A 12655-nucleotide genomic window follows, 5' to 3' on the forward strand; every position below is an offset into this window, starting at 1 on the left:
TGTTAATATGAAAGAAATGAATTTATCAGGTAAGTTCTTACATAAATTATGTTTTCTTTCATGTAATTAACAAGAGTCCATGAGCTAGTGACGTATGGGATAATGACTACCCAAGATGTGGATCTTTCAACACAAGAGTCACTAGAGAGGGAGGGATAAAATAAAGACAGCCAATTCCTGCTGAAAATAATCCACACCCAAAATAAAGTTTAACAAAAAACATAAGCAGAAGATTCAAACTGAAACCGCTGCCTGAAGAACTTTTCTACCAAAAACTGCTTCAGAAGAAGAAAATACATCAAAATGGTAGAATTTAGTAAAAGTATGCAAAGAGGACCAAGTTGCTGCTTTGCAGATCTGGTCAACTGAAGCTTCATTCCTAAACGCCCAGGAAGTAGATACTGACCTAGTAGAATGAGCTGTAATTCTCTGAGGCGGAATTTACCCGACTCAACATAGGCAAGATGAATTAAAGATTTCAACCAAGATGCCAAAGAAATGGCAGAAGCTTTCTGGCCTTTCCTAGAACCGGAAAAGATAACAAATAGACTAGAAGTCTTACGGAAAGATTTCGTAGCTTCAACATAATATTTCAAAGCTCTAACAACATCCAAAGAATGCAACGATTTCTCCTTAGAATTCTTAGGATTAGGACATAATGAAGGAACCACAATTTCTCTACTAATGTTGTTGGAATTCACAACTTTAGGTAAAAATTCAAAAGAAGTTCGCAACACCGCCTTATCCTGATGAAAAATCAGAAAAGGAGACTCACAAGAAAGAGCAGATAATTCAGAAACTCTTCTAGCAGAAGAGATGGCCAAAAGGAACAAAACTTTCCAAGAAAGTAATTTAATGTCCAATGAATGCATAGGTTCAAATGGAGGAGCTTGAAGAGCTCCCAGAACCAAATTCAAACTCCAAGGAGGAGAAATTGACTTAATGACAGGTTTTATACGAACCAAAGCTTGTACAAAACAATGAATATCAGGAAGAATAGCAAGCTTTCTGTGAAAAAGAACAGAAAGAGCGGAGATTTGTCCTTTCAAAGAACTTGCGGACAAACCCTTATCTAAACCATCCTGAAGAAACTGTAAAATTCTCGGTATTCTAAAAGAATGCCAAGAAAAATGATGAGAAAGACACCAAGAAATATAAGTCTTCCAGACTCTATAATATATCTCTCGAGATACAGATTTACGAGCCTGTAACATAGTATTAATCACGGAGTCAGAGAAACCTCTTTGACCAAGAATCAAGCGTTCAATCTCCATACCTTTAAATTTAAGGATTTCAGATCCGGATGGAAAATAGGACCTTGCGACAGAAGGTCTGGTCTTAACGGAAGAGTCCATGGTTGGCAAGATGCCATCCGGACAAGATCCGCATACCAAAACCTGTGAGGCCATGCCGGAGCTATTAGCAGAACAAACGAGCATTCCCTCAGAATCTTGGAGATTACTCTTGGAAGAAGAACTAGAGGCGGAAAGATATAGGCAGGATGATACTTCCAAGGAAGTGATAATGCATCCACTGCCTCCGCCTGAGGATCCCGGGATCTGGACAGATACCTGGGAAGTTTCTTGTTTAGATGAGAGGCCATCAGATCTATCTCTGGGAGCCCCCACATTTGAACAATCTGAAGAAATACCTCTGGGTGAAGAGACCATTCGCCCGGATGCAACGTTTGGCGACTGAGATAATCCGCTTCCCAATTGTCTACACCTGGGATATGAACCACAGAGATTAGACAGGAGCTGGATTCCGCCCAAACCAAAATTCGAGATACTTCTTTCATAGCCAGAGGACTGTGAGTCCCTCCTTGATGATTGATGTATGCCACAGTTGTGACATTGTCTGTCTGAAAACAAATGAACGATTCTCTCTTCAGAAGAGGCCAAAACTGAAGAGCTCTGAAAATTGCACGGAGTTCCAAGATATTGATCGGTAATCTCACCTCCTGAGATTCCCAAACTCCTTGTGCCGTCAGAGATCCCCACACAGCTCCCCAACCTGTGAGACTTGCATCTGTTGAAATTACAGTCCAGGTCGGAAGAACAAAAGAAGCCCCCTGAATTAAACGAAGGTGATCTGTCCACCACGTTAGAGAGTGTCGAACAATCGGTTTTAAAGATATTAATTGATATATCTTCGTGTAATCCCTGCACCATTGGTTCAGCATACAGAGCTGAAGAGGTCGCATGTGAAAACGAGCAAAGGGGATCGCGTCCGATGCAGCAGTCATAAGACCTAGAATTTCCATGCATAAGGCTACCGAAGGGAATGATTGAGACTGAAGGTTTCGACAAGCTGTAATCAATTTTAGACGTCTCTTGTCTGTTAAAGACAGAGTCATGGACACTGAATCTATCTGGAAACCCAGAAAGGTTACCCTTGTTTGAGGAATCAAATAACTTTTTGGTAAATTGATCCTCCAACCATGATCTTGAAGAAACAACACAAGTCGATTCGTATGAGACTCTGCTAAATGTAAAGACTGAGCAAGTACCAAGATATCGTCCAAATAAGGAAATACCACAATACCCTGTTCTCTGATTACAGACAGAAGGGCACCGAGAATCTTTGTGAAAATTCTTGGAGCTGTAGCAAGGCCAAACGGTAGAGCCACAAATTGGTAATGCTTGTCTAGAAAAGAGAATCTCAGGAACTGATAATGATCTGGATGAATCGGAATATGCAGATATGCATCCTGTAAATCTATTGTGGACATATAATTCCCTTGCTGAACAAAAGGCAATATAGTCCTTACAGTTACCATCTTGAACGTTGGTATCCTTACATAACGATTCAATAATTTTAGATCCAGAACTGGTCTGAAGGAATTCTCCTTCTTTGGTACAATGAAGAGATTTGAATAAAACCCCATCCCCTGTTCCAGAACTGGAACTGGCATAATTACTCCAGCCAACTCTAGATCTGAAACACAATTCAGAAATGCTTGAGCTTTCACTGGATTTACTGGGACACGGGAAAGAAAAAATCTCTTTGCAGGAGGTCTCATCTTGAAACCAATTCTGTACCCTTCTGAAACAATGTTCTGAATCCAAAGATTGTGAACAGAATTGATCCAAATTTCTTTGAAAAAACGTAAACTGCCCCCTACCAGCTGAACTGGAATGAGGGCCGTACCTTCATGTGAACTTAGAAGCAGGCTTTGCCTTTCTAGCAGGCTTGGATTTATTCCAGACTGGAGATGGTTTCCAAACTGAAACTGCTCCTGAGGACGAAGGATCAGGCTTTTGTTCTTTGTTGAAACGAAAGGAACGAAAACGATTGTTAGCCCTGTTTTTACCTTTAGATTTTTTATCCTGTGGTAAAAAAGTTCCTTTCCCACCAGTAACAGTTGAAATAATAGAATCCAACTGAGAACCAAATAATTTGTTTCCCTGGAAAGAAATGGAAAGTAGAGTTGATTTAGAAGCCATATCAGCATTCCAGGTCTTAAGCCATAAAGCTCTTCTGGCTAAGATAGCCAGAGACATAAACCTAACATCAACTCTAATAATATCAAAAATGGCATCACAGATAAAATTATTAGCATGCTGGAGAAGAATAATAATATCATGAGAATCACGATTTGTTACTTGTTGCGCTAGAGTTTCCAACCAAAAAGTTGAAGCTGCAGCAACATCAGCCAATGATATAGCAGGTTTACCTGAACATAGATAAGCTTTTCTTAGAAAAGATTCAATTTTTCTATCTAAAGGATCCTTAAACGAGGTACCATCTGACGTAGGAATGGTAGTACGTTTAGCAAGGGTAGAAATAGCCCCATCAACTTTAGGGATTTTGTCCCAAAATTCTAACCTGTCAGGCGGAACAGGATATAATTGCTTAAAACGTTTAGAAGGAGTAAATGAATTACCCAATTTATCCCATTCCTTGGAAATTACTGCAGAAATAGCATTAGGAACAGGAAAGACTTCTGGAATAACCGCAGGAGCTTTAAAAACCTTATCCAAACGTATAGAATTAGTATCAAGAGGACTAGAATCCTCTATTTCTAAAGCAATTAGTACTTCTTTAAGTAAAGAGCGAATAAATTCCATCTTAAATAAATATGAAGATTTATCAGCATCAATCTCTGAGATAGAATCCTCTGAACCAGAAGAGTCCAAAGAATCAGAATGATGGTGTTCATTTAAAAATTCATCTGTAGAGAGAGAAGATTTAAAAGACTTTTTACGTTTACTAGAAGGAGAAATAACAGACAAAGCCTTCTTTATGGATTCAGAAACAAAATCTCTTATGTTATCAGGAACATTCTGCACCTTAGATGTTGAGGGAACTTGCAACAGGCAATGGTACATCACTAAAGGAAATATTATCTGCTTTAACAAGTTTGTCATGACAATTATTACAAACAACAGCTGGAGGAATAGCTACCAAAAGTTTACAGCAGATACACTTAGCTTTGGTAGATCCAGCAGGCAGTGGTTTTCCTGTAGTATCTTCTGGCTCAGATGCAACGTGAGACATCTTGCAATATGTAAGAGAAAAAACAACATATAAAGCAAAATAGATCAAATTCCTTATAAGACAGTTTCAGGAATGGGAAAAAATGCCAAATATCAAGCTTCTAGCAACCAGAAGCAAATGAAAAATGAGACTGAAATAATGTGGAGACAAAAGCGACGCCCATATTTTTTAGCGCCAAATAAGACGCCCACATTATTTGGCGCCTAAATGCTTTTGGCGCCAAAAATGACGCCACATCCGGAACGCCGACATTTTTGGCGCAAAATAACTTCAAAAAATGACGCAACTTCCGGCGACACGTATGACGCCGGAAACGGAAAAGAATTTTTGCGCCAAAAAAGTCCGCGCCAAGAATGACGCAATAAAATGAAGCATTTTCAGCCCCCGCGAGCCTAACAGCCCACAGGGAAAAAAGTCAAATTTTTGAGGTAAGAAAAATATGATAATTCAATGCATAATCCCAAATATGAAACTGACTGTCTGAAAATAAGGAAAGTTGAACATTCTGAGTCAAGGCAAATAAATGTTTGAATACATATATTTAGAACTTTATAAATAAAGTGCCCAACCATAGCTTAGAGTGTCACAGAAAATAAGACTTACTTACCCCAGGACACTCATCTACATGTTTGTAGAAAGCCAAACCAGTACTGAAACGAGAATCAGTAGAGGTAATGGTAAATATAAGAGTATATCGTCGATCTGAAAAGGGAGGTAAGAGATGAATCTCTACGACCGATAACAGAGAACCTTATGAAATAGACCCCGTAGAAGGAGATCACTGCATTCAATAGGCAATACTCTCTTCACATCCCTCTGACATTCACTGCACGCTGAGAGGAAAACCGGGCTCCAACTTGCTGCGGAGCGCATATCAACGTAGAATCTAGCACAAACTTACTTCACCACCTCCCTTGGAGGCAAAGTTTGTAAAACTGATTTGTGGGTGTGGTGAGGGGTGTATTTATAGGCATTTTAAGGTTTGGGAAACTTTGCCCCTCCTGGTAGGAATGTATATCCCATACGTCACTAGCTCATGGACTCTTGTTAATTACATGAAAGAAAACAACTTTATGGGCTATATAAATAGATCATCTACAAAACATTTATGAAAAGAAAAAATGAGAGTATAATGTCCATTTAAATAGGGGAGTAACCAGGTGAACAGGAAATCCAAGGTAGGAAGGAAAAGCTGGACTGGAATCCTCACAACAAGTTCCAGTCTGTCCCACTAGCATCATTGGGTGCTTTCCCTTTGTGATTACCTCTAATCATCACACTGATTATCCCCTTGTTTGTATCAAATCCAAATTTTTTTTTTTTTTTTAAAATTAAACTTATACGAAATGTGGGGTCATAAAGTGTGTGATTGTAATATTTAAGAAAATTTGATTCATGCTGCTACTTAATATTGCCATAATTTTTATTTTTTATGGTTGTATTTCTACAAATTGAAGTTATTTTCTAAAAATGTTTGGTCTACTAAAATAAAAAGAAGGATAATCTGTGTGAGTAACTCACAGAAAAAAAAAAAGTTAGTTTATGTGTAAATGCAAAAAAACTAAAACAGCTCTAACGCAGGGGTGTGAAATAGGCAGTGAAAGGGTTAAGAGAGATATATACAAAGAATTAGGCATGGGCAAGTATTTGAATTCAGTATTTGTTTACCAAATAAATGCTGAATATGGACGGAGACAGCAGCATTCGGCTATTTTCTGCGCAATATTTATTTGTGTAAAAGTGCAACACTAAAATATCTGGATTTGTACAGATACTTGTGTTGCACTTTTACACAAATAAATCTGGAGCTGAAAATAAAAAAGGACAGTGCATGCAACATTATTTGGCATTTCTTTAGGAAACGTATGCCGAATACGAATATTTGACCATGCCTAGAAAGAATACAAACACGCACAGTGAAACTACTGATGTGCTTAGAAACTGTTGTCTGATGAGATAAATGATGTTTTATGAAAGCCTTCTATTGTGGTGAAACATCCTTATTAAATGTCAAACATGATGTACACAATTTGTTCTATTTGGAATGTTAATGTGAGCAGGATTTATCAAAACAATTCTCCTAAAATTGTGCCTATAAATACACATATGACTGAATCCCCTGATTTATTAAAGCAAAACGCTCCTAAAATTGGGCAAGTCTGACTATACATTCCTGTCACTTAGTTTGTGTTCGCCAAGGCACACCGGTGCCCTTTAAAAAGGATTAAATTAGCTTATTTTAGTCGCATTTATAATTTATAACTTTTTGGGGCCTTTGTAGAACGCAAACTTCTCCTACAAATATGCGCATTATAGTTCTCCTTAGGTACTGTGAAGAACATCATTAGAAATCATTATGTATTTGAGTTTGTGTCATCTATTCCTGATGGAATACTTCCTAATTCTAGCAGGGCTATCATTGGCTAGATACATATGCCAAATATAGAATGCAAAATTGCCCCACAATGAACAAAAATTGTATTAACAGTTTGAATGTGCTACAGTTATATACAGGTCATTATTATAACAAAGTTAAAGTAAAAATGTATTGTGGTAACACACCAACATTAATGCACAAATTTGCCCCTTGTATAACGCAAATGTAATAGATTACTTGGAGAGCAAAAAATACTTCCTAAAAAAACCACTGGTTTCAAATGATAAATCAGGAGAACATTTTTCATGTTGAGAAATTCATCATAATCCAGCCCAGCTCACCTTCCAAACAGCGCAAATTAATACGTGCAATTTTTTTGATAAATTTGTGCTCAACCTCTCCAAAGGCGAGCTGCAGAGAATTCAGGAGAATACAAAGGAGAATTCTCATAGTCGTTGATAAATCTAGCCGTGTGTGTGAGGAGCTAGTCTATAAAGTGGTTTTCTATTTATATATCTTAAGGGGAACTGAATGGTAATTCATAAACGATTCTGAGAGGAAGTAAAAAGTCAAAGAATGCAAAGTGTGTTGTGAAATGCTGATTCCTCAATACACTTAAAGGGACAGTTTAGTCAATATTAAACTCTCATGATTCAAATAGGGCATGCAATTTTAAACACCTTTCCAATTTACTTTTTTCATCATTATACAACCCCCCCCATAAGTATAGATCATTGTTTATTGAAAACATAATTTATGTAAGAACTTACCTGATAACTTAATTTCTTTCATAATGGCAAGGGTCCTTGAGCTAGTATTTGATATACATTCCTACCAGGAGGGGCAAAGTTTCCCAAACCTCAAAATGCCTATAAATACACCTCCCACCACACACATACTTCAGTTTAACGTATAGCCAAGTAGTGAGGAGTAAAAAACTAAATTTATGCTTACCTGATAAATTTCTTTCTTTTGCGATGTACCGAGTCCACGGATTCATTCTTACTTGTGGGATATTATCCTTCCTAAAAGGAAGTGGCAGAGAGCACCACAGCAGAGCTGTCTATATAGCTCCCCCCTTAACTCCACCCCCCAGTCATTCGACCGAAGGCCAAGGAAGAAAAAGGAGAAACTATAAGGTGCAGAGGTGACTGAAGTTTTTAACAAAAAATACCATCTGTCTTGAATAGACAGGGCGGGCCGTGGACTCTGTACATCGCAAAAGAAAGAAATTTATCAGGTAAGCGTAAATTTTATTTTCTTTTGCATGATTTACCAAGTCCACGGATTCATCCTTACTTGTGGGATACCAATACCAAAGCTTTAGGACACGGATGAAGGGAGGGACAAGACAGAAACCTAAACTGAAGGCACCACTGCTTGAAAAACCTTTCTCCCAAAAATAGCCTCCGAAGAAGCAAAAGTATCAAATTTGTAAAATTTTGAAAAGGTATGAAGCGAAGACCAAGTCGCAGCCTTACAAATCTGTTCAACAGAAGCATCATTTTTAAAAGCCCATGTGGAAGCTACCGCTCTAGTAGAATGAGCTGTAATCCTTTCAGGAGGTTGCTGTCCAGCAGTCTCATAAGCCAAACGGATGATGCTTTTCAGCCAAAAGGAAAGAGAGGTAGCCGTAGCCTTTTGACCCCTATGCTTTCCAGAATAGACAACAAATGGTTGCCTGCAAATAAAATTTCAAAGCACGAACCACGTCCAAGTTGTGCAACAGACATTCCTTCTTACAAGAAGGATTAGGACACAGAGAAGGAACAACAATTTCCTGATTGATATTCCTGTTAGTAACAACCTTAGGTAGGAACCCAGGCTTGGTACGCAACACCACCTTATCAGCATGGAACACAAGATAAGGTGAGTCACATTGTAATGCAGATAGTTCAGAAACTCTTTGAGCTGAAGAGATAGCAACTAGGAACAAAACTTTCCAAGATAAAGCTTAATATCTATGGAATGCATGGGTTCAAACGAAACCCCCTGAAGAACTCTAAGAACCAAATTTAGACTCCATGGCGGAGCAACAGGTTTAAACACAGGCTTAGTTCTAGCTAAAGCCTGACAAAAAGCCCGAACGTCTGGAACATCTGCCAGACGCTTGTGCAACAAAATAGACAGAGCAGATATATGTCCTTTCAGTGAACTAGCTGACCTTTCTCCAATCCCTCTTGGAGAAAGGACAAAATCCTAGGAATCCTGATTTTACTCCAGGAGAAGCCTTCGGATTCACACCAAAAAAGATATTTACGCCATATCTTATGATAGATTTTCCTGGTAACAGGCTTTCGAGCCTGAATCAAGGTATTTATGACCGACTCAGAGAAACCCCGCTTTGATAGAATCAAGCGTTCAATCTCCAAGCAGTCAGTTGCAGAGAAATTAGATTTGGATGCTTGAATGGACCTTGAATCAGAAGATCCTGTCTCAGTGGCAGAGACCATGGTGGAAGAGATGACATGTCCACCAGGTCTGCATACCAAGTCCTGCGTAGCCACACAGGCGCTATCAAAATCACAGATGCTCTCTCCTGTTTGATTCTGGCAATCAGACGTGGAAGGAGAGGAAAAGGTGGAAACACATAAGCCAGGTTGAACGACCAGGGTACTGCTAGAGCATCTATCAGTACAGCCTGAGGATCCCTTGACCTGGATCCATAACGAGGAAGTTTGGCGTTCTCACGAGACACCATCAGATCCAATTCTGGTGTGCCCCATAGCCGAACCAGTTGCGCAAACACCTCCGGATGGAGTTCCCACTCCCCCGGATGAAAAGTCTGACCACTTAGAAAATTTGCCTCCCAGTTCTCTACACCTGGGATATAGATCGCTGACAGATGGCAAGAGTGAGCCTCTGCCCATCGGATTATCCTTGAGACCTCTATCATCGCTAAGGAACTCCTTGTTCTGCCCTGATGATTGATATAAGCCACAGTCGTGATGTTGTCCGACTGAAACCTGATGAATCTGGCTGAAGCCAGCTGAGGCCATGCCTGGAGAGCATTGAATATCGCTCTAAATTCCAGAATATTTATCGGTAGGAGAGCCTCCTCCCGAGTCCACAAACCCTGTGCTTTCAGGGAATTCCAGACTGTACCCCAGCCCAGAAGACTGGCGTCTGTCGTCACTATAACCCATTCTGGCCTGTGGAAACACATTCCCTGGGACAGATGATCCTGTGACAACCACCAAAGAAGAGAGTCTCTGGTTTCTTGATCCAGATTTATCTGAGGAGATAAATCTGCATAATCCCCATTCCACTGATTGAGCATGCATAGTTGCAGTGGTCTGAGATGCAAGCCAGCAAATGGAACTATGTCCATTGCCGCTACCATTAGACAGATTACCTCCATACACTGAGCCACTGACGGCCGAGGAATGGAGTGAAGAGCTCGGCAGGTGGACAAAACCTTTGATTTCCTGACCTCCGTCAGAAATATTTTCATGTCCACTGAGTCTATCAGAGTCCCTAGAAATTAAACTCTTGTGAGGGGGGAAAGAGTACTCTTTTTTACGTTCACCTTCCACCCGTGAGATCTTAGAAAGGCCAACACTAAGTCCGTGTGAGACTTGGCTAGTTGGAAAGTCGACGCTTGAATTAGAATGTCGTCTAGAAAAGGCGCCACTGCTATTCCCCGCGGCCTTAGAACCGCCAGAAGGGACCCTAGCACCTTCGTGAAGATTTGTGGTGCCGTGGCCAACCCAAAAGGAAGAGCCACAAACTGATAATGCTTGTCCAGAAAGGCGAACCTGAGGAACTGGTGATGATCTTTGTGGATAGGAATGTGCACATACGCATCCTTTAAGTCCATGGTGGTCATATATTGACCCTCCTGGATCAATGGTAAGATAGTCCAAATGGTCTCCATCTTGAAAGATGGGACTCTTAGGAATTGGTTTAGGATCTTGAGATCCAGAATTGGTCTGAAGGTTCCCTCTTTTTTGGGAACTACAAACAGATTGGAGTAGAAGCCCTGCCCCTGCTCTGCTTTTGGAACAGGGCAGATCACTCCCATTGTAAAAAGGTCTTCTACACAGCGTAAGAACGCCTCTCTTTTTGTCGGGTTTACAGACAATTGAGAAAGATGGAACCTCCCCCTTGGAGGAGAATCCTTGAAATCTAGAAGGTATCCCTGGGTTACAATTTCTACTGCCCAGGAATCCTGAACATCTCTTGCCCAGGCCTGAGCAAAGAGAGAGAGTCTGCCCCCTACTAGATCCGGTCCCGGATCGGGGGCTACCCCTTCATGCTGACTTAGTGGCAGCAGCAGGCTTTTTGGCCTGTTTACCCTTGTTCCAAGCCTGATTAGGTCTCTAGGTTGGCTTGGATTGAGCAAAGTTCCCCTCTTGCTTTGCAGCAGAGGAGGAGGAATTGGGACCACTCTTGAAGTTTCGAAAGGAACAAAAATTATTTCGTTTGGTCCTTGTCTTATTTGACTTATCCTGAGGGAGGGTATGACCCTTCCCTCCAGTAATGTCTGAAATTATCTCTTTCAGTGCAGGCCTGAATAGGGCCTTACCTTTGAAAGGGATGGACAAAAGCTTAGATTTAGATGACACATCAGCTGACCAGGACTTAAGCCATAACGCTCTACGTGCTAAAATGGCTAAACCTGAATTTTTCGCCGCTAACTTAGCAAGATGAAAAGCGGCTTCTGTAATAAAAGAATTAGCTAACTTGAGAGCCTTAATTCTGTCCAAAATATAATCTAGTGGGGTCTCCAACTGAAGAGCCACTTCTAGAGCTTCAAACCAAAAGGCAGCTGCAGTGGTTACAGGAACAATGCACCCTATAGGTTGAAGAAGAAAACCTTGATGAACAAAAATTTTCTTTAGGAGACCCTCTAATTTTTTATCCATAGGATCAATGAAAGCACAACTGTCTTCAATAGGTATAGTTGTACGCTTAGCCAGAGTAGAAATAGCTCCCTCCACCTTAGGGAGCGTCTGCCATGAATCCTTTATGGTGTCAGAAATGGGAAACATTTTCTTAAAAACAGGAGGGGGAGCGAACGGAATACCTGGTCTATCCCACTCCTTAGTAACAATGTCCGAAATCGTCTTAGGGACCGGAAAAACATCAGTGTAAACAGGAACCTCTAAATATTTGTCCATTTTACACAATTTCTCTGGAACTATAATAGGGTCACAATCATCCAGAGTAGCTAAAACCTCCCTAAGCAATAAGCGGAGGTGCTCTAGCTACATATATTTAGAACTTTATATAAATGCATAAAGTGCCAAACCATAGCTGAGGTGTCTTAAGTAATAAAAAAACATACTTACCAAAAGACACCCATCCACATATAGCAGATAGCCAAACCAATACAGAAACAGTTATCAGTAGAGGTAATGGTAAATTGAGAGTATATCGTCGATCTAAAAAGGGAGGTAGGAGATGAATCTCTACGACCGATAACAGAGAACCCATGAAATAGACCCCCGTTAGGGAAATCATCATATTCAATAAGTGATACTCCCTTCACGTCCCTCTGACATTCGCTGTACTCTGAGAGGAATCGTGTTTCAACAATGCTGAGAAGCGCATATAAACGTAGAAATCTTAGCACAAATTTACTTCACCACCTCCATAGGAGGCAAAGTTTGTAAAACTGAATTGTGGGTGTGGTGATGGGTGTATTTATAGGCATTTTGAGGTTTGGGAAACTTTGCCCCTCCTGGAAGGATTGTATATCCCATATGTCACTAGCTCATGGACTCTTGCCAATTACATGAAAGAAATTTAAATGCCATCATATCTGAATCTGTC

The sequence above is a fragment of the Bombina bombina genome, chromosome 1, assembly GCF_027579735.1.
Source record: "Bombina bombina isolate aBomBom1 chromosome 1, aBomBom1.pri, whole genome shotgun sequence".
NCBI lineage: Eukaryota > Metazoa > Chordata > Amphibia > Anura > Bombinatoridae > Bombina > Bombina bombina.